Genomic DNA, 22,677 nt, shown 5'->3' on the forward strand with positions numbered 1-22,677 from the left:
TTCTCTAGCTTACTTTATTATATGGATAGACTATATAATACATATCACATACAAAAATATGTGTTAATCAGTTGTGTTATCAGTAAAGCTTCCAGTCAACAATAAGCTATTAATTAGTAGTTGAGTTTCTGGGGAGTCATACATTATACACAGATCTTCAACTGCATATGTGTATGTGGGGGTGCCCCTCATCCTTGCATTATTCATGTGTCAACTTTAGTTTTACACCATCCTTTTCTCAATTTTATAGCATCTATTCATAACTTTTCAGTTTTTTTTAAAACTAATATAACTTTAAATGAAAAAATGTTGAGCACTAGTCAAAAATGACAGTGACCATTGTTTTCTAAATGTAATATGATTCTTTTTACAAGTTGGGATTTTATCTTTAGTAAGTCATAACAAAGTCAATTTTCTCAATAATAAATTATAATTTTAATGCAGGTGCAGTGATTTTTAAAATGTAACTTATGAGTATTTATGTACTCCAAAAACACAACATTCTCTATAACATCTTTTTATGAAAACAGTTATTTTAAAAATGTGTTTTGCTTTGCTAGGGCAAACATAACTCTGGAAGGATATTCCCTGAAGCAGTCTGACTATCAATATCCTTCTTGGCCACAGTCAAGATCATATTTAGAAGGAGGCATGTGATAGGTGAGTTCAATTTTTATCACATTTATATCTTTCCTCTTCACTGATGTCAATTGGAGAGAAGCTTTAGTAATACTTTATACTTTTATTTTTACTTGGTTGGTACAGACTCACTGTTTTAAGTAAACTCTTACTTGGAAACTCAATATAAAATACAGATGAGAGTGAATAGTGTACTATAAGGCTACTGATAACCTTGAATCACTGAGCTAGCAGATGTGTACTCTTTCATTGGTATCTTTTGGTGCTATCAAATTGTAAGCAGGGCATCATGGATTTTTCTCAGAAAGCATGATCTCAGTCAGAGTTTGTGAAGCCTAAGCCCTTAGAATCATGTGGATTAGAGCTGAATTCTGTCTCCTCCAAATTATCTGATAGAATATGAAAGTTCTGATGGCAAGGGGAAGATTTCAACAGTCATGTTTTTGGCTTTTACACTGCTATTTGTGTTCATTCACCCAACTTTTTCTGAGGATCTGTTATGAACCTGATATTGCCAGGAATGTTATAGAGAACTGAGAGAAGAATGGCACTTGGTTAGAACCTGAAATTTATCTTAACCTCTGATGTCTCCATTATACATAAAATACAAAGATGGTAGGGCATATCAGCATCCAGTTTCCAATAAGGGAACATTTGACAGTATGAGATTGACAGTATGAGTAGATCATCTAGTGGTGACTGTGTGGTGTAATTTGTGAGCTACTGACACTTTCATTCCTTTGAGTTAACATCTTCTCTTCCCTGCTATGTATTCATAGACATAAAATCACTATTGCATTAATTTACTAACAACTTTGCTAAATTGGATGTGCTGCCAATCAAAAACTGGACTTGTATGTTCAGTGCAAAACTTGAATAAACTTGGTAGGTGATAAAATATACTTAGCTCCAGAATTCCATTTTTGTATTCTTTATCCTTTATGTATATCTTTGAATTATGGCCTCTCTGTTTTCTTGTTGCCCTAATGTAGCACTAAAAAATTTCAAGACTGTCACTTGGGAGAATTGCCTGCTAGTATTGGTTCTAGCACTAAGCACTGGGATCTTAGTTCTCAGTTTCCTTATGGGTAAAATAAGGTTTGAACATCATGATTTATAAAGTTTTTTTAAGCTCTGAAATTCTGGAATGCTAAGTTTTTCATCAAGAGAAAAAGACTCAAATATGTTCACATGAAATGTTAGTGACATTTGTCACAAATCCTGTAAAAATTTGCATCTAAAAGAGAGATGAAATGCATACACCAAGTGTTCACAACTAGGAATTAAAACTTAATTTTTTCTGCTAACACCATCATTCTGGGCCGTCTGAAGCATTTCCATTCATATATGTTTTTTATTCACTTATCTATCCCATAAATATTTACTGATTCAATAAATATTTATTGAGCATCTACTATGTGGTAGTCACTGTTCTAGGTACTGTTGTAGATGTGTTTTACTTTAGATAATTCTTATATGCTAATATGAAATATGAAAAATTGTGTGGTCTGAAGTAAGTGATATAGAAATTTATTATGAAATACTGAAATATATATGAGGATGATCTGTTCACCAGCTGCCTCAAACCCTATTCCCACCCTACACATGTTTTGGCCAAGCTCTTCAATGTTCTTTCCAAATACTTTAAATGGATGTGAAGGACAGTTTTCATGTATAGGGTAGTACTCTAAGAAAGCAGTATTAGGGTAAAATATTGAGGCAGGCACTCTGTTTAGTCAGAAGGTGGAAGAGAAATAGCTAGGAAATGAGATGTTTATTTGTTGCATAGGCTTTTCCTCATGCATCTCAGAAATAGCTTGCTTGCCTCCTTCCTTCCCTCCATTCCTCCCTCTCCCTCTCTTTTCTTTTCTTTTCATTTCTTTTCTTGTCTTTTCTTTTCTTCTGTTTCTTGTAAAGGCACGGCATAAAGGAAAGAATGTGTGTTTTGCTTTGTGTTTTTTTGCCTGGAAGCATTCAAATTTCCAATGTATTGTTACCATATTTGCAGTAAGTCTGCATTTTGGAAGAATGTATGCAATGTGTGTAAATCTATAATGTAAGAAGACACTTGCATTTGAAACAAGGATCTGGAAGCAGCACATCCTTCTGTGAGCTCAAGACTTGAGTCCTTCATGTCTAAACTGGAGTATCCATTTTTTTAGGTTTAGGCTCCTCCAACTCTCAGCCTGTACATTTGTCATCTTCATTTTGTTGTTTACATGTTTATTTTGGGAATGCAACATTTAGAAAAGTGGAATCTGCTTCAAGAAATAAAAACTGAGAATTCCATCACAAAGTAAATACTGAAATCAAGTGGCATTTGTTTTTCACACATCTTTTATTGAATTCTATATTTTTGGATATCACCTTTTAGAGAGTTAGCAATGAACAGGATATAAAACACAAACCAACTGTCAACTGAAATTCATACGTTAAATTGTGGTAAAATTTGAAAATTAGAACTGATTGTGAGGTAGTCTTTTTTTTATCTTTTGACTTCAGAAAGGTGAAGAACTAACTGTTGAAAAACTGTAACAGTTTTTAATCCTAAACACAAGCTCAATTTCCTAAAATATTACTACATAAAGGATTCAGTGTATTTTCTGAAGCCATGACTTATCCAACAAATGCATATTAAAAACCTAATATGTGTAAAACCTGATAGTACTAAGAGGTACTAATAATAAGCTTGGATAATACAATTTCAGAAAAGTGAAACTCACACTGCTTGCCCAAGAAAGTTTATAACAAGAATTGCTCCGCTAGTGATTAACTTATTGATAAAATGTATGTGTCCCATATATTTTTTTAACCTCTTTTGGAAAAGCTATGAACTATTCACCTAAGGCTATTATTATAAATAATACAGCAGAACTCCTTTAAGCTCCTTTGAAGAGTTCACCACAACAGAGAACCCCCAACCTAGAAGAAAGTCACTCTTACTGCCCTTCATTCAAATAGCTCTGACAGATCAGAAAATGATAATGTCTGAACAGTATCCAGAAGAAATCTAGGTAGTTCATCCACAGCCACCAGCACTGCATAGCTGGCATTTCATGTTCTCTAAACATGAATTTCGTATTTATTAGTATTTTTTTATTACTTTTGTTATTATTATTATTATTTTAATATATTTAAAATACTAGTACTCAATGTTATAATTTTATTTATTTTATTAGTTTCATTTAGAAATTTATTTAGTATGTTGCAAGCCACCCTTGAGGTGTCCACCAACATCATCGCCTTCAGCTTCATGGGCCATCTATGTCCACAATTCATGATGTGAAAGTTCTCCAGAAACAAAAGAAAAGGATGTTCAGGGATTGAAAGAAAGGGGACTTTTAGGGAACATCGATGAATTCCTCCTCAATCCGTTCTGTAGATTAGCTCTTTGTGGACAGCCACTACCAAGGATGGTAATGCTAGGTCTGGTATTCCATAAACTTAAACATGAATCCAACTCAATTTATTTCAAAGTTTATCTTACCTCTATCTGAATTACTCACCTTAAAGTAAAGTCCTGACACTAATTTACCACTTCCCCAGATATTAAGACTGATTTAGAACTCCTAAGTCAGAGCAATCTGGGCTTGGATTGCAATGATTCCTTGAATTTTTAGTGTTTCTAAATATGACCCTGGAATAAATCTTTCAGATGGATAACTGAATATAAGAAAAATATTAAAAGGAACACTTACAGATGAAGTGAAGGATGGAAATCAGATATATGGAAAGTTCATTTCATCATTTGAATAATATACATTTCAAAGCAGTGTCAATCATACAGTATTTGTTTTGGTGCACAATAAAAGAGAAAATTTATAGAAGATGAGCAAGGCGAAATGATAAATATAAAAAAAAAAAACTGTCAAAGAGGCAGAATCTCCAAACTTTCAAAAGTAACCTTGGGATGCTGGAAGCTATGGGAGCATGAGGCTAGAAGTAGAGTGAGGTCACTGGCTAGCAGGGAAGACACATAGGAAGTTATTCTGTCTCTATTCCCATTACCCCCTTGGGGACAGTTACACAGAATTTGTTGATTTTATTGTTTGTTTTCTTTTGAAAATACTATTCTGTTTTAAGGCCATAAGCTCTTATTGATTCTGACCAAACCAACTCCTTTATGTGTGTGTGTGTGTGTGTGTGTGTGTGTGTGTGTAAGCCAAAAATGAAATTAAACATATTTTTAATTACCAGTAGCAGTTCTTTTAAGTTACGACTCTTTGTGAACTGATTTTTAAGTCTAATTACATGAGATGCTAATAGCCTTCAATCTGTTTTTAAAATATGGACTACATCTGGGCAGTCTAGAAGAGGCAAAGGGCTTTCCATGCAACATGAAAATGCAGCAAGAGATAGTATTTTAACCATATCACCTTGAAAGAGGTATAGTGAGTCCAGATGCAGATCAAGAGAAAGAATCCAGAAAGAGTATTACAGTTTTGTTATTCACAGCTCCCTGGGGAAAGTACAGTATGCCTTGCAGGGCTGGCGGCTCCGAGGGCAGGCCATTGAAGTTGGTCACCAGCCAGAGGGAGAGGGGGAACTGTGGGCAAGTGTTTTTATTGTAGTTTCTGTGGGAAGTAAAGTGTGAAGCAGGATTAACGGGTTTAGCATTGGCTAGTTTGAAAAATTTCAGCAAGCATATAGGAGCTGTTCTTGGATGTCTGGTACCTGGGCTATTGAGTGAATGTATAGTGTGCTGTAGTGTGAGAACCCTATTAGGGGAGAGGGTGAGGGTGTGGACTTATTTGGCTGCTCAAGAAGAAGAAATGACCAACCTCTAACCAGGGTCTACACAGCATTTAATAAAGTATATCATAGGTGTTACCTGGCCCTGTGTTATGATATTATGGGTAATCTGATGGAGAAGTCTTCTCCCCCTTTAATAGGCATGATAAATACTGGACAGTATAGACATATATTTCCAAATCTGCCAATTTTATTATTGCTGCTAATTGCCTTCTAGAATATAGGCTCCAGCAGAGCAGGGACTTGGCCTCTTTGATTAATAGCCATACAGCTACAATGTGGAACTCAGTAGTCACTAAATATTTGTTGAATGAATGTATGAATGAATGAATCTCACTTTATTGAACAAATTCTGTCCATTACTGTTAATTAAATAGTAAATAAATAGTTTTAAATTTCTATGAAAATAAATTTTTGTAAGTAAAATCATATCTCACGTGCAATAATGAGATATAACTGCATCCTCTGATAATTTAGAAACATGAAATACCTTCAATATTTTTTTAAAAATAGCTTTGTGTTTTGGTATATACATATATTTTCAAGATATTTGGCTGTATTTCATTAACTGAATATCTGTTAGAATAACACTTAATGAGATTATTTTATGTGTTATTATGATGAAAGAGAATTGTCTTTTAACCAAGAATAGTCAAGTATAAAAAAAATGGCTAAAACATAAGCACTTATTGAAAATTCATAAAGTTAATTTTAGCTTATTCATTAAATAAACATTTGACAAGCACATTTTATAGAGAAGACATCTTATACTATAAATGTAACCATGATCCTAAGTAGTGACTTACTGATAGTGTTTCTCCATTGGGAATACATAACTGTAGGGCGTGTGGAAAATCTTCAGATCCATGAAGAATACTCTCATCTGAGCACTTAGTCCAGCTCATAGCGGAGATAAGTGGAAATGGGGCCTTGATCTCTTTCTCTCTAATATTTTATAACTTTGCTTATTTTCTGAATCCTTAACCTTAACACATAAATATGCTTGTCTCTCCCATATTCTTCTCTACTCTATTATTTTCTTTTTATTCTCTGAAAAAACACTATTAAAAGATAACAAAAAAAGTAAACAAACAAAAGAATAGGATAACATCTACTGCTCCACTGCCCTCCACCCTGCCTCATCTTTCTCCAACATATGATAGCTAGGCTGCATGTGGCATAGTGGTTAGGAATGTGGGCTCTGAAGCCAGATAGTCTGGGGTCTAATCCTGGATCTTCCAATTCTTGGCTCTCTGACCTTCTTTAAGTTGTTTAACTTTTATGTGCTATGATATCTTCATTTGTAAAATTGCTACAATGATTGTACCTAACTCAGGTTTGTTATGAAAAATGAGATACTTTGTGTAAAGCACTTAGGACAATAAGCAGTACTTACTGTATACTGGGTATTTTCATTGCTATTGGTCTATAATTTTTCTAACCCATCATCTGAATCTTTCACTGACAAAGATCATGAATGCCTCAAATGACCATATTTCCAGGTATGCTAGGGACAATCCCAGTGTACACCTATTATCTCAGGGTAATGATGAAAAGCATTCTGTATCAACCTCAAAAGTATTCCAATTTGAGAATAAATTACATGGTCATTGTAGTAATCAATGTAGTAATCAATTTTTAACCAATTGAAAATCTAGTTGGCTTTTTTATGTCTTTCTAGAAGTACTTAAAACTAATAGCACATATCCTTCTTTCTGAAATTCCCCTTTGGCTTCTATAATTGGAGGAGCGATGCCCATGTCTACCCTACCCTCATCCATAAAGGTTGTAAGGATTTGGAGTGGTAAGCCCTTACACAAGCTTCCTCTTACAGCTCAGAACTTCCAATAGAATACCCTGTTCATGAATTTGACCAGATCCACAAAGATAGTAACACTTCAACAATATTCCTATGACTATGTTCATATTCAATAATGTTGAAATCTACCTAAATAGCATTTAGGAAATAACTATGTGCTGTCCATATGTTTTGCTAAATACCTTCAGTTAGTCAGGTTTCCATTTCTTCTCCAGGTCTTAAATTTTGACCTTCAAAGTCAAGTATTCTTACTTTAGGTCCGAAATATGACCTCTTAGTGAGTAAAAGCATCCAAGTACAAAATAGACTTCATGGCTGAAAAAAATCACCTGATTCAGGAAGTGTATATGTTGGAAAAATAATTTTATTTTTTATATATTTATTGTGCAAAATATATGAAAACCTTGTTGAATCACAATCATATAATATTCACCGCATGCTTAGTAAATTCCAGAATGCTTCTTGGAATTATGAACTATCAGATTAACTGTAGCTGAATCATCAAAGGGGATCTTTTTATTAACAGCACACTTTTTAAATCCCAACCCTACATAGGATAAGAGATGAGAGTATGCAATTGAAATTAAGTCAATCCCCCAGTTTTGAGAATAGATCTAGAACCACTTGATTCTTCTTCCTTCCAATCAAGTCTTCTTTTAACCAACAAAAATCAAGATCCAATGCACTAAGGTGAGCCTCTTACCTGTATATAGTCCTAGCATTGCAACATTCCCTGATTTCTGTCAAACTGTCAGTCTCACATTCTGTTCTTGACCATCTTTCCAAGTAATACAAAATCTTTATCAATCAAGAACAAGAAGTAACTTGAAGTTCACATACCTGGGGCCAATATTTATCTTTATAGTTTAGAATATCCTTCTAGAAGTTGGTTTCTTCTATCTCCTATTTCTTTGAATGCATCTTAGCTATATGAAGTTAGATCAAATCTGTGGTTGTAGTATATTTAACGTTTGTTTATTCAGATACAATTGACATATAACATTGTTTAAGTTTAATGTGTACAACATGAGGATTTCATAAATTTATATATTGTATTATTATTACCACTGCAGCGTTAGCGAGCACCTCCCTCATGTTGCATAATTATCATTTCTCATGTGTGGTGAGAACAAGTAAGACCCGGTCTTTTAACAACTCCAAAGTTGTATCTAAGTGATGAACCATGGGAATCCACTCCAGAAACCAAGAGCACACTTTACACATTTTATGTTAGCCAATTTGAAAATAAATTATATTTTAAAAAAGAAAACAGCACAGTAATGTTGACTAAAATCACTATCTGTTCATTAGATCTCCAGAACTTATTTATCTACTTTTTTATCTTCTTTCTTATGGCTGAATAATATGCCATTACGTGTGTTTATATGTGTGTGTGTGTGTGTGTGTACTACATGCACACACACACACACACACACACACACCACATCTTCTTTATCCATCCAACACTTAGGTTATTTGTATATCTTGGCTATTATGAACAGTGCTACAATAAACATAGGAGTGCAGATATCTTTTCAATATCCCATTTTCATTTCCTTTGAATATATACCTCTTAAGTGTTGCCTATTAACTGGATTTGTTGTTACCTACCTAATGGAATATTTCCATCATAACCACTTTCAGAATTTGTTAGGAGACAGTTCTATCCTCTTTGAGATCAGAGCCACAGCATCTCACTCTTCCCCAGTCTTGGTTATGCCCCTATTCTAATTCTTCCATGTTCCTAGGCTCCATATAGTCAAGTCTGAATCCAAACAAAAATAGCATTCTTCTTTTGCTGTCATTTATTAGCTGTGAGACTTTGAAACATTTACATATTGTTGCAGTTCGTCAGTTTTCTAATTTGTACAAAAGAGGATAATAACACTTAGTCAACAGAGTTTTATATAGATGAAACAAAAATTTGATGATATTTGTTAGAGTACTTTTTAATTATTATGCAATATACAGTTTATAAGGCATTATCATGAGGCTAGTGATTCAGATGGGTACGTATATCACTCCTTCATTTCATATAATACACTATTATTGACAGTAGAATCTATGATGTATCACCTTGGATATTCATCAGTTTTAGTGTCTCGTAATGTCTCAGGCACAATAAGGCTCAATGAATGCACGTTTTGCAATAGGGAAATCTATAAGAGAAAAAAAATCATGTGACTATTATTTCAATTTTCCTTTTATTCTTGATAGCATTTTATGTAAGGCTGACTCATTTGTCATTTCCAACATGTGTGGTGACTGGATAGTCAGACTTTTAAAAATTGTATTCAATACCAGTGCCTTCAACATATATTTAGGTCAGAAAAACTGAGTAGAAAGCTGGACATTCTAGTCCAAAGACTTGTCACCTTATGTGAACATAATCCTGAAAAGACCCTAAAGCTACAAATGTTACCTTTTTAGCCATACTTCTTTGAGGTGATTTATTTTCTTATTATTTCAACATTCTATTGCTGTATCCCTTTAATCCCTAATCTCAGTCATTTTTGCTAATAACATTGGTTTTATTTTATTTTATTTTATTTTGCTAATAACATTGGTTTTAAATTTTGCTGACATTTTCTAACAGTATATCTTTTGAAAATATGTGTATTTGTTTGTAATAGCATAGTACCACAATATAATACAAAGTAACTAAGTAGAAATTATGTGACATATTGGACAAAATTTTTTTCTGAAGACCAGCGAGGTAAAGTAAAATGACAATAGTTTGATGGATTTTCAATCCTAAACATGAAATGCTGAGCATATTCTTGAACAGTGTGAATTGACATTGCTAAACCTTCTGTATTAATATTTTTCAGATATATTAACAATAAAACTATATTTATTAAGCTCACTCATTTCAAGCAGGGCCAGTATTGGATAGTGACAGAAAGAGTATATATTTTCAAAGAAACATTCACTTACTGAACTCTGAATTAAAAGGAAGATAATTCCAGGGAGGCCTGGGTGGCTCAGTTAGTTAAATGTCCGACTTCCACTCAGGTCATGATCTCACAGTTCATGGCTTTGAGCCCTGGGTCGGGCTCTGTGCTGACAGTTTAGAGCCAAGAGCCTGCTTCAAATTCTGTGTGTGTGTCTCTCTCTCTTCCCCTCCCCTGCTCACGCTCTGTCTCTGTCTCTCAAAAATAAATAAAAACTTGTTTAAAAAGGTAGATAACTCCAGAAAATACAGTAAAACCCAAAACATGTTACTAGAAGGAAAAGAAAGGGAACTCCTTTATTGAGAATCACTAATAAATCGGCCAGTTAAGGGGCTAAAGTTAAGATTCATTTTTTTTGTGGCCCATGAGGCACAGGGTTTAGAGACAAAGACCAGGGCAAGCATCATTAGAAACACCCATAATAAGCTGGGATCGAAAAGTTTCCCTGTGTAAGTGTGAAATAGAAACAACACCTGTTATAAACTATAAGAAAAATTACGTGTCTTAAGTCTTGGCATTGAATGGAGTGAAATATTCTCTTTTGATTTTTTAACCACGAACTGTTTCATTTTTAAAGTTTATTTATTTATTTTTTTATTTTAGGGAGAGAGAACACACATAAGCAGGGGAGGGGGACAGGGGGGAGAGGGAGAGAATCTTAAGCAAGCTTCACGCTCAATGCAGAGCTTGACACGAAGCTCAATCCCACAACCCTGGAATCATAACCTGAGCCAAAATCAAGAGTTGGATCCTTAACTGACAGAACCACCAAGGCACCCCTACCATGAATTGTTTTTTATTTAGGTTGAAGAGTGAATTAATACTTCTTGCATTTAGGTGCCTTGCTTGGAGAAGAGTAATGATGTGAATAAACATTAGTCTTTGAGAAGTATAAATGTTAGGGGCACCTGGGTGGCTCAGTTGGTTAAGTGTCCAATCTTGATCTTAGCTCAGGTCTTGAGCTCAGTGTTGTGAGTTCAAGCCCTGCATTGGGCTCCATGATGCATAGGTTTAAAAAAAAGTCAATAATTCAGCTTAAAACCAATTCTTAGTTGACAGAACTTCTAGGCAATTGGCAGGAGTTAATACTAAGTATCTTTTTTTTAAATTTTTTTTTCAACGTTTATTTGTTTTTGGGACAGAGAGAGACAGAGCATGAACGGGGGAGGGGCAGAGAGAGAGGGAGACACAGAATCGGAAACAGGCTCCAGGCTCTGAGCCATCAGCCCAGAGCCCGACGCGGGGCTTGAACTCACGGACCGCAAGATCGTGACCTGGCTGAAGTCGGACCCTTAACTGACTGTGCCACCCAGGCGCCCCAATACTAAGTATCTTTAAACTAACTCACTTAAAATAAGAACACAAAATATTTTCTCAGATAAAAATACAAAAAGGATGAACTCACAACAAAAATATTAAAAAAAAGGCAAAGAAGGAAACATAAGCAAGAACAAGCAGAATTGACAGAACAATAAAATCTACAGCATCTTAATGTTTTAATTTTGAAATTATAAGAACATAATATAAAAATATATATAATATGTTTAAATAAATAGAATAAATAATTGAAAATATTTGCAAGGAAAAACATAGTCTTACAATGTCTAAACATACTTGAATAAAAACATAAATAAACCCTCTAGCTCTGGATAGTATGAACATTGAGATTAAAAATTCAGTGGATATGTTTAACTGAGCTAAAGAGAGAATTAATAAACTGAAATAGAAACCAAAGCCGTATCTGAATATAATCTAAAGAGGAAAAGTGAACAATATGGAAGACAGTTAAAGATATAAAGAATAATGTGAGTTCTAATATATATACCTAATCAAAACCAGAACTGAAGAGAGGAAAAATGGAATAGGAGAGAGGAAAAAATGGAGTAGGAGCAATATATAAGCAATTGTTAAAAAAGACAAAAAAAAAAAAAACCCACACATACACACAAGCAAGGTTGAAGCCTAGAAGTAGGCTAACTGAGAAAACAAATTTATACTAAGTAACACTATTGTGGAATTGACAAACACTGAAGACAAAATATCTTAAAGTCATAAGGAAAAATCTGATTATTTTACTAAAAAAAAAAAAAGACATTTAGAGTGTTAGCTGACTTCTCAACAGTAATATCCAGTATTAGAAGGCAATGACATAATGTGCTGAGAGAACATTATAACCATCAACTAGATTTATATACTCAGAATATCTTTCGGGAATATGGGTTATAGGTAGGTATTTCAGACAAAATAAAACTGCAAAATTTGCCATGAAGAGACACTCATTAAAATCAATTCTAAAGGATATATTTGAGTGAGATGCTAGAGGGCAGGTCTGAGATGTAAGAAAGGATGATGAGCAAAGATGTGGTTAATCCAAAGAGACATTGATTATATAAACAATAATTACAATAATACATTGCATGTTTGAGAAATGAAATTAAAATACACCATAACAATATTATATATATTACAGAGTGGTCCTTATATTTTAAGTGTATTGAAGCATTTAAGTGCCTTGCTTGGAGAAGAGTAAAGATGTGAATAAATATTAGTCTTTGAGAAGTATAAATGTTAGGGGCACCTGGGTGGCTCAGTTGGTTAATTGTCCAATCTTGATCTTAGCTCAGGTCTTGAGCTCAGTGTTGTGAGTTCAAGCCCTGCATTGGGCTCCACACTGGACATGAAGACTACATTTAAAAAAAATAGTATAAATCTTAAAATATTTTTGGAAAAAAGAAAAAAAAGTGAAATAAATTGTATAATAGAAGCAAAGAAGTAGAATGAGGAAAAGTAATACATTTTAAGAGAGGCAAGAAATGAAAAACAAAATGCACATATTGGTAGGAATGCAAACTGGTACAACTACTCTGGAAAACAGTTTGGAGGTTTCTCAAAAAACAAAAAAATAGAACTACCCTATGACCCAGCCAACTGCTGGATTTACCCAAAAAGATACAAAAATACAGATTTGAAGGGGTACATGCACCCCAATGTTTATAGCAGCATTATCAATAATAGCCAAACTATGGAGAAAGACCAAATGTCCATCGGCTGATGAATGGATAAAGAAGATGTGGTATAGAGGCACCTGGGTGGCTCACTCGGTTGAGCGTCCAGCTTCAGCTCAGGTCATGATCTCACCATTGGTGAGTTCGAGCCCCACGTCGGGCTCTGTGTTGACTATGCTGACAGCTCAGAACCTGGCACCTGCTTCAGATTCTATGTCCCTCTCTCTCTCTCTTCCCCACCCTGGTTTGTGCTCTGTCTCTCTCTGTCTTTCAAAAATGAATAAACATAAAAAAATTTTTTTAGAAGATGTGGTATATATATATATATATATATATATATATATATATATATATATAATGGAATATTAGTCATCAAAAAGAGTGTAATCTTGCCACTTGCAATGGCATGGATGGAGCTAGAAGGTATTATGGTAAGTGAAATAAGTCAGTCAGAGAAAGACAAATATCATATGATTTCACTCATACGTGGAAATTAAGAAACAAAACATATGAACATATGGGAAGGAGAGGGAAGAGAAGGGAGAGAAACAAACCACAAGAGACTGTTAACAATAGAGAACAGACTGAAGGTTGATGGAGGGAGGGTGGGGGAAGATGTGCTAGATGGGTCATGGGTATTAAGGAGGGCACTTGTTGTGATGAGCACTGGGTGTTGTATGTAAGTGATGAATTCCTGAATTCTACTCCTGAATTCAATATTACACTGTATGTTACTAAACTTTAAATTAGAAAAATTATATACAACTCAAAAAAATGCAAATACAGTGGGCCAAATAAAAAGCCCAAAAAGACAAAGTGGAAATGCTTTACTTAAAAAGACTTAGTGGATTTAAAAAAAAACACATACACAAAATTCAACTATACATTGTTTACAATATCCACATCTTTACGTATGTACACAGAAAGGTCAACAATTTTTTAAAGATAAAAAATGAAAATATTAATCAAAAGAAATTCAGTATATTTATTTTAAGATCAGAGAAAAAGGGGATTTAATGTAAAAATAAGAATTACCACAGTTAAATATAATTACTTATAATGAAAAAATCTTCAATTCTTGAGGAAAATATAAGAAAAATAAATTTCCATGCACCTAATAACAGCTCTGAAATGCATAAAGTAAATTTACAGAAAAGCAAGAATAGTCAGTTCCATTATCACAGTAAAGATTTTAACATAATATTCTCAGGAATTGATAGATCATATAAATATAATAGGATTTGAAGACTAAAACAACTTTATTTATTTATTTATATTTATTTTTAATATAATTTATTGTCAAATTGGCTAACATACAGTGTGCTCTTAGCTTTTGGGGTAGATTCCCAGGGTTCATTGCTTACATAAACACTCAGTGCTCATCCCAGCAAGTGCCCTCCTCAATGCCCATAACCCATTTTCCTCTCTCTCTCTCTCTCTCTCTCTCCCTCTCCCTCTCCCTCTCCCTCTCTCTCTCACTGCTGAACTGTGAGATCATGCGCACCTGCCCGGGCGGGCAGGCAGGCAGGTGTGCATGATCTCACAGTTCAGCAGTGACACAGAGAGAGAGAGAGAGAGAGAGAGAGAGATATTTTAGGCTGCGGGCACCGCTTTAGCCAGCGGTGGGGGGGGGGTCTCCCTCTCCTCTCTCTCTCTCTCTCTCTCTCTCTCTCTCTCTCTCTCTCCCCTCTCTCTCAAGAGGAAGGGAGAGGAAGAGCGAGAGGTGCGCATGATCTCACAGTTCAGCAGTGAGAGAGAGAGAGAGAGAGAGTTCAGCAGTGAGAGAGAGATAGAGAGAGAGATTCACTCTCAGTTTGTTCTCTGTATTTAAGAGTCTCTTATGGTTTGCCTCCCTCCCTCTCTGTTTTTAACTATTTTGTTTTACCCTTCTTTCCCCCATGGTCCTCTGTTAAGTTTCTCAAGATCCACATATTAGTGAAAACATACATCTGTCTTTCTCTGATTGACTTATTTCACTCAGCATAATACCTTCCAGTTCCATCCACGTTGCTGCAAATGGCAGGATTTCATTCTTTCTCATTGCCAAGTAGTATTCCATTGTATATATAAACCACATCTTTTTCCATTCATCAGTTAATGGACATTTAGGCTCTTTCCATAATTTGGCTATTGTTGAGAAAGCACTGTTATAAACTTTGGGGTACATGTGCCCCTATGAATCAGCACTCCTAGAGTTAAATTTCTAGTAGTGCTATTACTGGAGCATAAGGTAGTTCTATTTTTATGTTTTTGAGGAACCTCCACACTGTTTTCCAGAGTGGCTGCACCAGTTTGCATTCCTACCAACGGTGCAAGAGGGTTCCCGTTTCTCCACATCCTTGCCAACATCTGTAGTTTCCTGAGTTGTTCATTTTAGTCACTCTGACTAGTGTGAGGTGGTTTCTCAGTGTGGTTTTAATTTGTATTTCCCTGATGATGAGTGATGTTGAGCATCTTTTCATATGTCTGTTGGCCATCTGGATGTCTTCTTTGGAAAAGTGTCTATTCATGTCTTCTGCCCATTTCTTCACTGAATTATTTGTTTTTCAGGTGTTGAGTTTGGCAAATTCTTTATAGATTTTGGATACTAACCCTTTATCCACTATGTCATTTGCAAATGTCTTTTCCCCTGGAATAGCATAATTTAAAATTTTCTTCAAATTGACAGAGAGTGAGAGAATAAAAGAATCTTGGACTCTTACAACTGCATAAAGTATATCCTATTTAAGCACAAATAAAATAGTTAGGAAAACCCCACTTTCTGGGCTCCAAAGAAATTTACAACAAATTTTAGAGAATTCGTATCTTACAATGTTCTCTGTCCACAACACAATTATTATAGTAATAAATCATATAAATATAACTATAAAAACACTGTATGATATTATGAAATATATTTTTAAATAAATAATAGACCAAATAAGAAACCTTAAACTTAGAAAATATTTAAAGTAATTATAAAACTATTAAATAGCCAAATGTTTGTGTCTAGCTAATGTTAAGTATTTAGACATTTATATCACATGTATTAAAATGAAGAAATGATATAAATGAATGAACTAAACATCTAATATAAGAAGTTAGTAGAGAAAAATACAATAAATCCAAAGGAAGTATAAGGAAATAATTCAGAAGTTAATGTAAGGAGATAAGGAAGAAGTTAATGTAATAGGAATTAACATACAATAGAGACAATCCATAAAGCAAAAAGTGGGGAAAATTTGCCTGAAAATAAATATCAAAGACAATATGTTTCTATGCTTAGGCTACTTATGTATTTATATCCTACATGTGCAAAATAATTTGGAATACCACCTTGGAATATAATTTGGCATATCTGCTGTAGTTAAAGATGAACATACCCTACAACCCAACAGTGTTAGTCCTCGATACCTATTATACAGTAGCCATTGATACTGTGCACTGGGAAACAGGTGCAGAAATCTTCATAGAAATACTCTCTATAATAAAAAGATATTAAATTTCAAAAAGAAATAACAGCATGAATTACATTGTAAGTAAAATGGACAAATTGTAGTATACACATACAATAAAGTATTATAGGGTATTTAAGATTACTGAATTATATCTATATGCAATAAGTGACAAATCTCAGGAACATAATGTTGAGCTAAAAGAGCAACTCAAAGAGTATTAAATACTATATTAAATAAAAGCAGGCATGCAAAACTAAACGGTATATGATTATAAGTAAATAGCAGATGAAAGAGGAAATACTAGTAGAAATTTTATACCATCAGAGGGGAGGATGTTAAGAAATATGACAAAGGAAAAGGAAACATCAAGAGTTAAGAGAGAAAAACAAAACTAAAATACCTTCAGTTGTGACCCTGGAGAACCAAGTCACCAAGAAGATGAACAGTAATGAAATTGACAGGAATTCAAAACCTGTCATATTCTGTGTCCATTCTAACATTTATGTTTCATACCATTGCTTTATAAAATGAACCCTCCACTATATGCAGCCTAAGCTAATTAGTGTCCACCACTTGGGATTTGTGGCTTTCTCTCCTTTGCCTTTGTTCATGCTGTACCTTTCACCCAGAATACCTTCTTTCCCTCCCCTTCATCCAAATTATGCATCTTATTTAAGGCAAAGCTAAAGTTTCACCTTCCACCCCACCAAGAATTTTTCATTGATCATTTTCTATTTTAAAGTGCTATAGACTTTTTAGTCCATAAGTTCAGTTTAGCACTTAATTATTTGTAGTGATGTATGTATACAATTACCTAGGAGTCAGACTTCAGGTGAAATTAAACAATGAATTTGAAAGTGAATAAAAAAGACAGATGACTTGTAGATAAAATAGTTGTCTTCAATTCCGTGCATGCATGAGTCAGTAACACTTGAGTTCATCATGTAATGGGACTCTAAATGTACTGATGAGCCTTCTGGTTTCCCCAGAAGATACATATGGTTCACAAACCATCATCTCAAGTCCTGTTATAAGGTCAACCAAAATTCTGTTTGTTTTTCACTGTTTGACAGCTGAGCTATCTAGACCACTAAAGACCAACTTTGAATAAAGTTGAACTTTGAACCAACATATTCCTGTAAAAAGTTTCCAATATCAAGAAGCAATTAATAATGAGATTAGCCATTTCAATGTTATTCCAAAGGGAAAGACTTCGATGAGAGCTGTGTTAACATATTTAGTTGATTCTGATTCGGGGGATTTTGTATGGAAGGAATTCAGCATGCATCATATGAATCTGCTTATGAGATGAGTGGGGTTAGATCAGTGAATTCTGTAGGAGAAAAGGTATGTAATATCATGAAATTAATATAAAAGTATTAAATTTTAAAAAGACATAAACAACATGAATAACATTGAAAGTAAAATGGACAAATTGTAGTATACACATACAACAAAGTACTATAGCGTATTTAAGATTAATGAATTATTGCTATAATTCATGAAGCAGAACTTCATGACACTAATATGTGATCAGTGATCAGCTCTGGCAGTTTGAGATGAAAATTCAAAATCATTCAAATTCAAAGTTTAGAATTTACATCTTATTCTCAGCTACAGGCTTTTTTTTGTTTCTAACTCAGGTGACCAAACCTCCATATACAAAAATCCCAGCGGCTTATTTAGTGAGTTTTTAGTTTTAGAAAAACTGTCTCAGGTTCTAATGGAATAGGAAACGGTGATAAGTGAATGGGCAAGCCCCATCTCCTGATTACTGTTGACAACTGCTGTTGAGTAGTTGCCTCAAAACAGTTTCTCGACTGCTTTTTTATTACCACACCTCTAAGAAAACTTTTTAGACATCTTTTCCTAATCAACCTCTCCATCAAATTTTAATAGCACAGACATTCTGTATATCTGTTTATATACTGTATATATATTTGTGCTTTATCCACAAAAGGAGTAAGCATAACTACTTAAGTTCAATACAGGGATAAGTACAAATTCAAGTTAAACTCTAAAGATCAAAAAGCTAATAACACTTAATTTTGTATTAAGTGTTATTCGCTGACTTTTAATTTAACTTACTCATACAAATTGCAAAGTATCAAGTTACACATTTAAATTGAAAAGTTATATAAACCATTCTGTTTATACTGAGAGCCCAGCTATCTCAACTTGGGCACTTGACTGGAGGCAAGGTGACTAGCTGAGTTGCAGACTCCTGGACTGAGATTCTACTGCTCACTCGGAAGTTGCCAGGAGTGACGTGGCAGTCTGCCTTCTGAAGGAGCAGGTGGTGGGAATGAAAGCGGAATAGAGCAAGGAGTAACTCCCTGGCTTGGTCTCTGCAGTTCATAGCCCTAACCTTGTCTGTGGTGCTGTGGCCTTACAAAAACATGTAGAGGAGCCAGATTTGGTCATCAAGTTATTTTGCTGACCACTAACCTAAATCATTAATTTTTAAGAGAATAAATAAATGTAGTAAGCTGAAATTTTGCTTATAAAATTGTCCCATTGCCCATCATATTGCATCAATGAGATGTTTTTTATGCTTTCTTACCTTTGTTTCCTATTTGCTGGGACCTTTTTTGTATCTGCTGATGGAAGTATTTCTTCTTTAGAAACAAACCCTCTAAATCAGCAGAGGCCGAAATGCAAAATCAGGAGGCAAAACCTCTGCAGGTAGATGAAGGCAATGTTTTCTTGAGGCTTTCCATATCCTAAGTGGAAGCAGAATTCTGGATGCTTCTTTAAGTAGGAAGCCTTAGAAACAGTATATCTTTATCTAAGTCATGAATAGCAATTTATTAAGGGCAGACTTCTTCATCCTATAAGCCCATGCTTACACATCTAAGGATCTTTAAGGTCTCCACTTTTTCAAGGATGTCATGGGATAGGCATTGTTTCATCATATGCTTCCCTGGCAGGATCCAGACTGATTAAGGTGAGACTCCAGAAGTATATGCTCAGGGAGGAAATGAGTTTGGCACAGATTTAGAAATCCATTACTGTATCTTATCTCCCCTGGCATAGTCTGAACCAAAACACTTAAAACAGACTATCTGCAGAGAATCTTTTACCCAGTACAAAAGGTTCAGTTCAGCTTCCTGGTAGGTCTTCAGTTCAGTCATTTGGTCATTGAACAAATATTTATTCAGTGCCTACTATGTGCTAGGCTCTATTCTGTACATTGAAGATAGTGAATAAGACAAAGCCCTTGCCTTCTCTGTGCCCACATTCTTATGGACAAAACAAATAATCTATAAAACTTAATTAGATAGACAATAATTGTAGGTTTCAATAAGAAAAAAAGTAATATAAAGAAGTAGAGAATAAGAGTGGCTTCTACATAAGATGGTCAGAACTGAGTCTGCATGTTTGTATATGGCTGTGCCTATGTTACCCAAGGAACTGTGTTTTGGGTGGTCAGAGCATAAGTGAAGGGCTGCAAGACCAATGGAAACCAACCTGTCAATAAACTTAAGAATATGTTTGTAGAAATAATATGGTAGTTTAACCTATCAAAGTGATGTGCTTTTGAAAATAGGAGGGAAGATAAAGTGTTGAAGTATAGGGATTAGTAAAAACAAGTTGTACAATATTGACAAATTTTAGTTCTGATACATTTGACAAGTGTTTAAAAACTTGTTCCTAACTGATGTACTCACAATACCTAGAGTAAATTAAGAAAAAAAAAATAGTCGGGATTTTGTGGAAACCCAAAACCTGAAATATGTTTTTAAAATATAGCTCATTACTGTAAGAGCATATATCAAATTAAACCAAACTGACCTACCTTATTAAATAAGAATTGTTTATGATTAGAACATTAATATTTTTCTAATTAAATGAATGCCTATAAAGTGCTTATAAAGTTGGTTCTAAGTCATTGACGTAGGTTCCCTGAATACTGTTTATACATAATATTAATAATTTGCTTAGCAGGTCCCGTCTCAAAAGTGTAGATTTAAAACCCTACATCTTGGTTTTACATATCACAAATGTTTATGAGATTATATGCTGATTGTGGTTAGTCTAAATTTATGAAGTTTTCTTGTTTCTATTTTGGTCATTTCCTTAAACCATGGTCTGTCAGGAGCCAGATCAGGAACTCCAGAGGCCCACAGTAGCCTAGAAACAGAAAGGCTGGTGTTTCAGGAGGTAATGCATGCCAACATGTTGAGTTTAAAATTTACGAGAAGTGATGCTTTCATATTATGGGATTCAGAGAGATTATCCCAGAGCACTCATAGACAAAGCAGAGTTTCCTATGTTCACCTTGCCAAAGTGCAGTTTTTAATAAAATTATAATTTTACTAAAATGAGAAACTTTCTTTATGACTTATTTTATATTTGACCCAGTATATTGAAGGAAAGAAAATCATTGTTTTACTTATTTACTTTTACTTTTTTAGGGTGTACAGTGTGCTGATTTAATATATGTATACATTTTTAAATGATTATTGCAATCAAGTTAATTAACACATCCATCACCTCACATACTTACCATTTTTTTGTGAGATGAGAACATTTAAGATCTACTCTCCCAACAAATTTCAAGAAGGCAATACAGTAGTATTAACTATAGTGACTATACTAGAAATTAGGTCTCTGGAATTTATTCATTCTGCATAACTGAAACTTTGTATACTTTGACCAACATTTCCCCATTTCCCCCACCCATTACTGTTTGCAACCACCATTCCACTCTCTGGTTCTATGAGTTTGACTTTTTTAGATTCCATATATAAATAAGATCATATAGCATTTGTCTTTCTGTGTCTGGCTTGTTTTACTTAGCATAATGTCTTCTAACTTCATCTACATTGTCACAAATGACAAGATTTCCTTCTTTTCTGTGGCTGAATAATATTCCAGTGTGTGTGTGTGTGTGTGTGTGTGTGTGTGTGTGTGTGTGACATTTTATCCGTTCATCTGTTGACAGACACTCAGGTTATTTCCATATCACGGCTACTGGCTATTATTGTGAATAATGCTGCAATGAACATGCAGAATGGGGGGCAGATATCTTTTTGAGATATCGATTTCATTTCCTTTCGATATATACCCAGAAGTGAATGGTAGTTCTATTTTTAATTTTTTGAGAACCATCCATACTGTTTTCCATTAATAGCTATAGCAATTTACATTCCCACAAGCAGTGCACGAGGATTCCCTTTTCTCCACATCTTCACCAACACTTGTTATCATTATCTCTTGACAACTTTAAAGGTTCTGATCTTGTGAATTTTGAAATCACTCTGAAATGAGGAGGTAGTTTTGCAGAGATTTAAAAGAGAAGAGACAGTCTGACTAGAAACCAAGAAAAACATTGAAAATTATAGGCAGATCTGGAATAATCTTGGATTGTATCAGCTGACTTTATTAAAAACAAAAATGTGCCTAGATGCTTTAAATAAGTTTGAGTTTTCCATGCTTTGATGAATTTCACTCCAAGGTACTGAAAATACTTGCAGATATGATCATATAATCAATGCTAGTAATTATATGGAGCTGTGGATCAAGGAAGAGGCAGAAGAATATAAGGGATGAACAAACTTTCAGTTTTCAAAATTTAGGAAGATACCAGATTCTTGCTGGAAATAATGTGGGTTTAACATAAATTCTCAGTAAAATACTATAACTGTTTATTAGGCAGATGGCTTATGAATACTGATAAAGGAGTTCACTGGAAACATGAATTTTCTAAGAGAAAGTCATATTATCCAAATTAACTTTATTTCCTTTTTAAAATACTGAAAATATAGTGTATTCTGAGACATTTGGAAAGTTCTCCATGAGTACATTGTAGACATATGGACATAAATTGTGAAGTTGATTCATGGTCTTGATTAGAGGGTTCAAATAACTCTGTCTTTGGCTCTGCATATTCACTATTTCATCAACAACTTAATTGAAAATAAACACACCATGCTTAATACATCTGGACGGCAGAATTAGGATGATAGCTAACATGCTAAGTGGCAAAATAAAAAGTTTAAAAGAACACGATAGAAACAATGAGTTAAAATGGTAGCTAACGAAAACAACAAAATTTTGCTTTGAAC

General features: G+C 34.2%; 1 long non-coding RNA gene across 6 annotated transcripts in view; it reads left to right on the forward strand.

Annotated features, from left to right (window-relative positions):
- The window catches only part of LOC123385428, a 385,056-nt gene that overhangs the window by 345,642 nt on the left and 16,737 nt on the right, over window positions 1–22,677 (forward strand). For all 6 annotated transcript variants that reach the window (XR_006597899.1, XR_006597901.1, XR_006597900.1 and 3 more), the window contains one exon: window positions 561–660. This is a non-coding gene — a long non-coding RNA (uncharacterized LOC123385428). The remainder of the gene's footprint in view (window positions 1–560; window positions 661–22,677) is intronic.

The sequence above is a fragment of the Felis catus genome, chromosome B2, assembly GCF_018350175.1.
Source record: "Felis catus isolate Fca126 chromosome B2, F.catus_Fca126_mat1.0, whole genome shotgun sequence".
NCBI lineage: Eukaryota > Metazoa > Chordata > Mammalia > Carnivora > Felidae > Felis > Felis catus.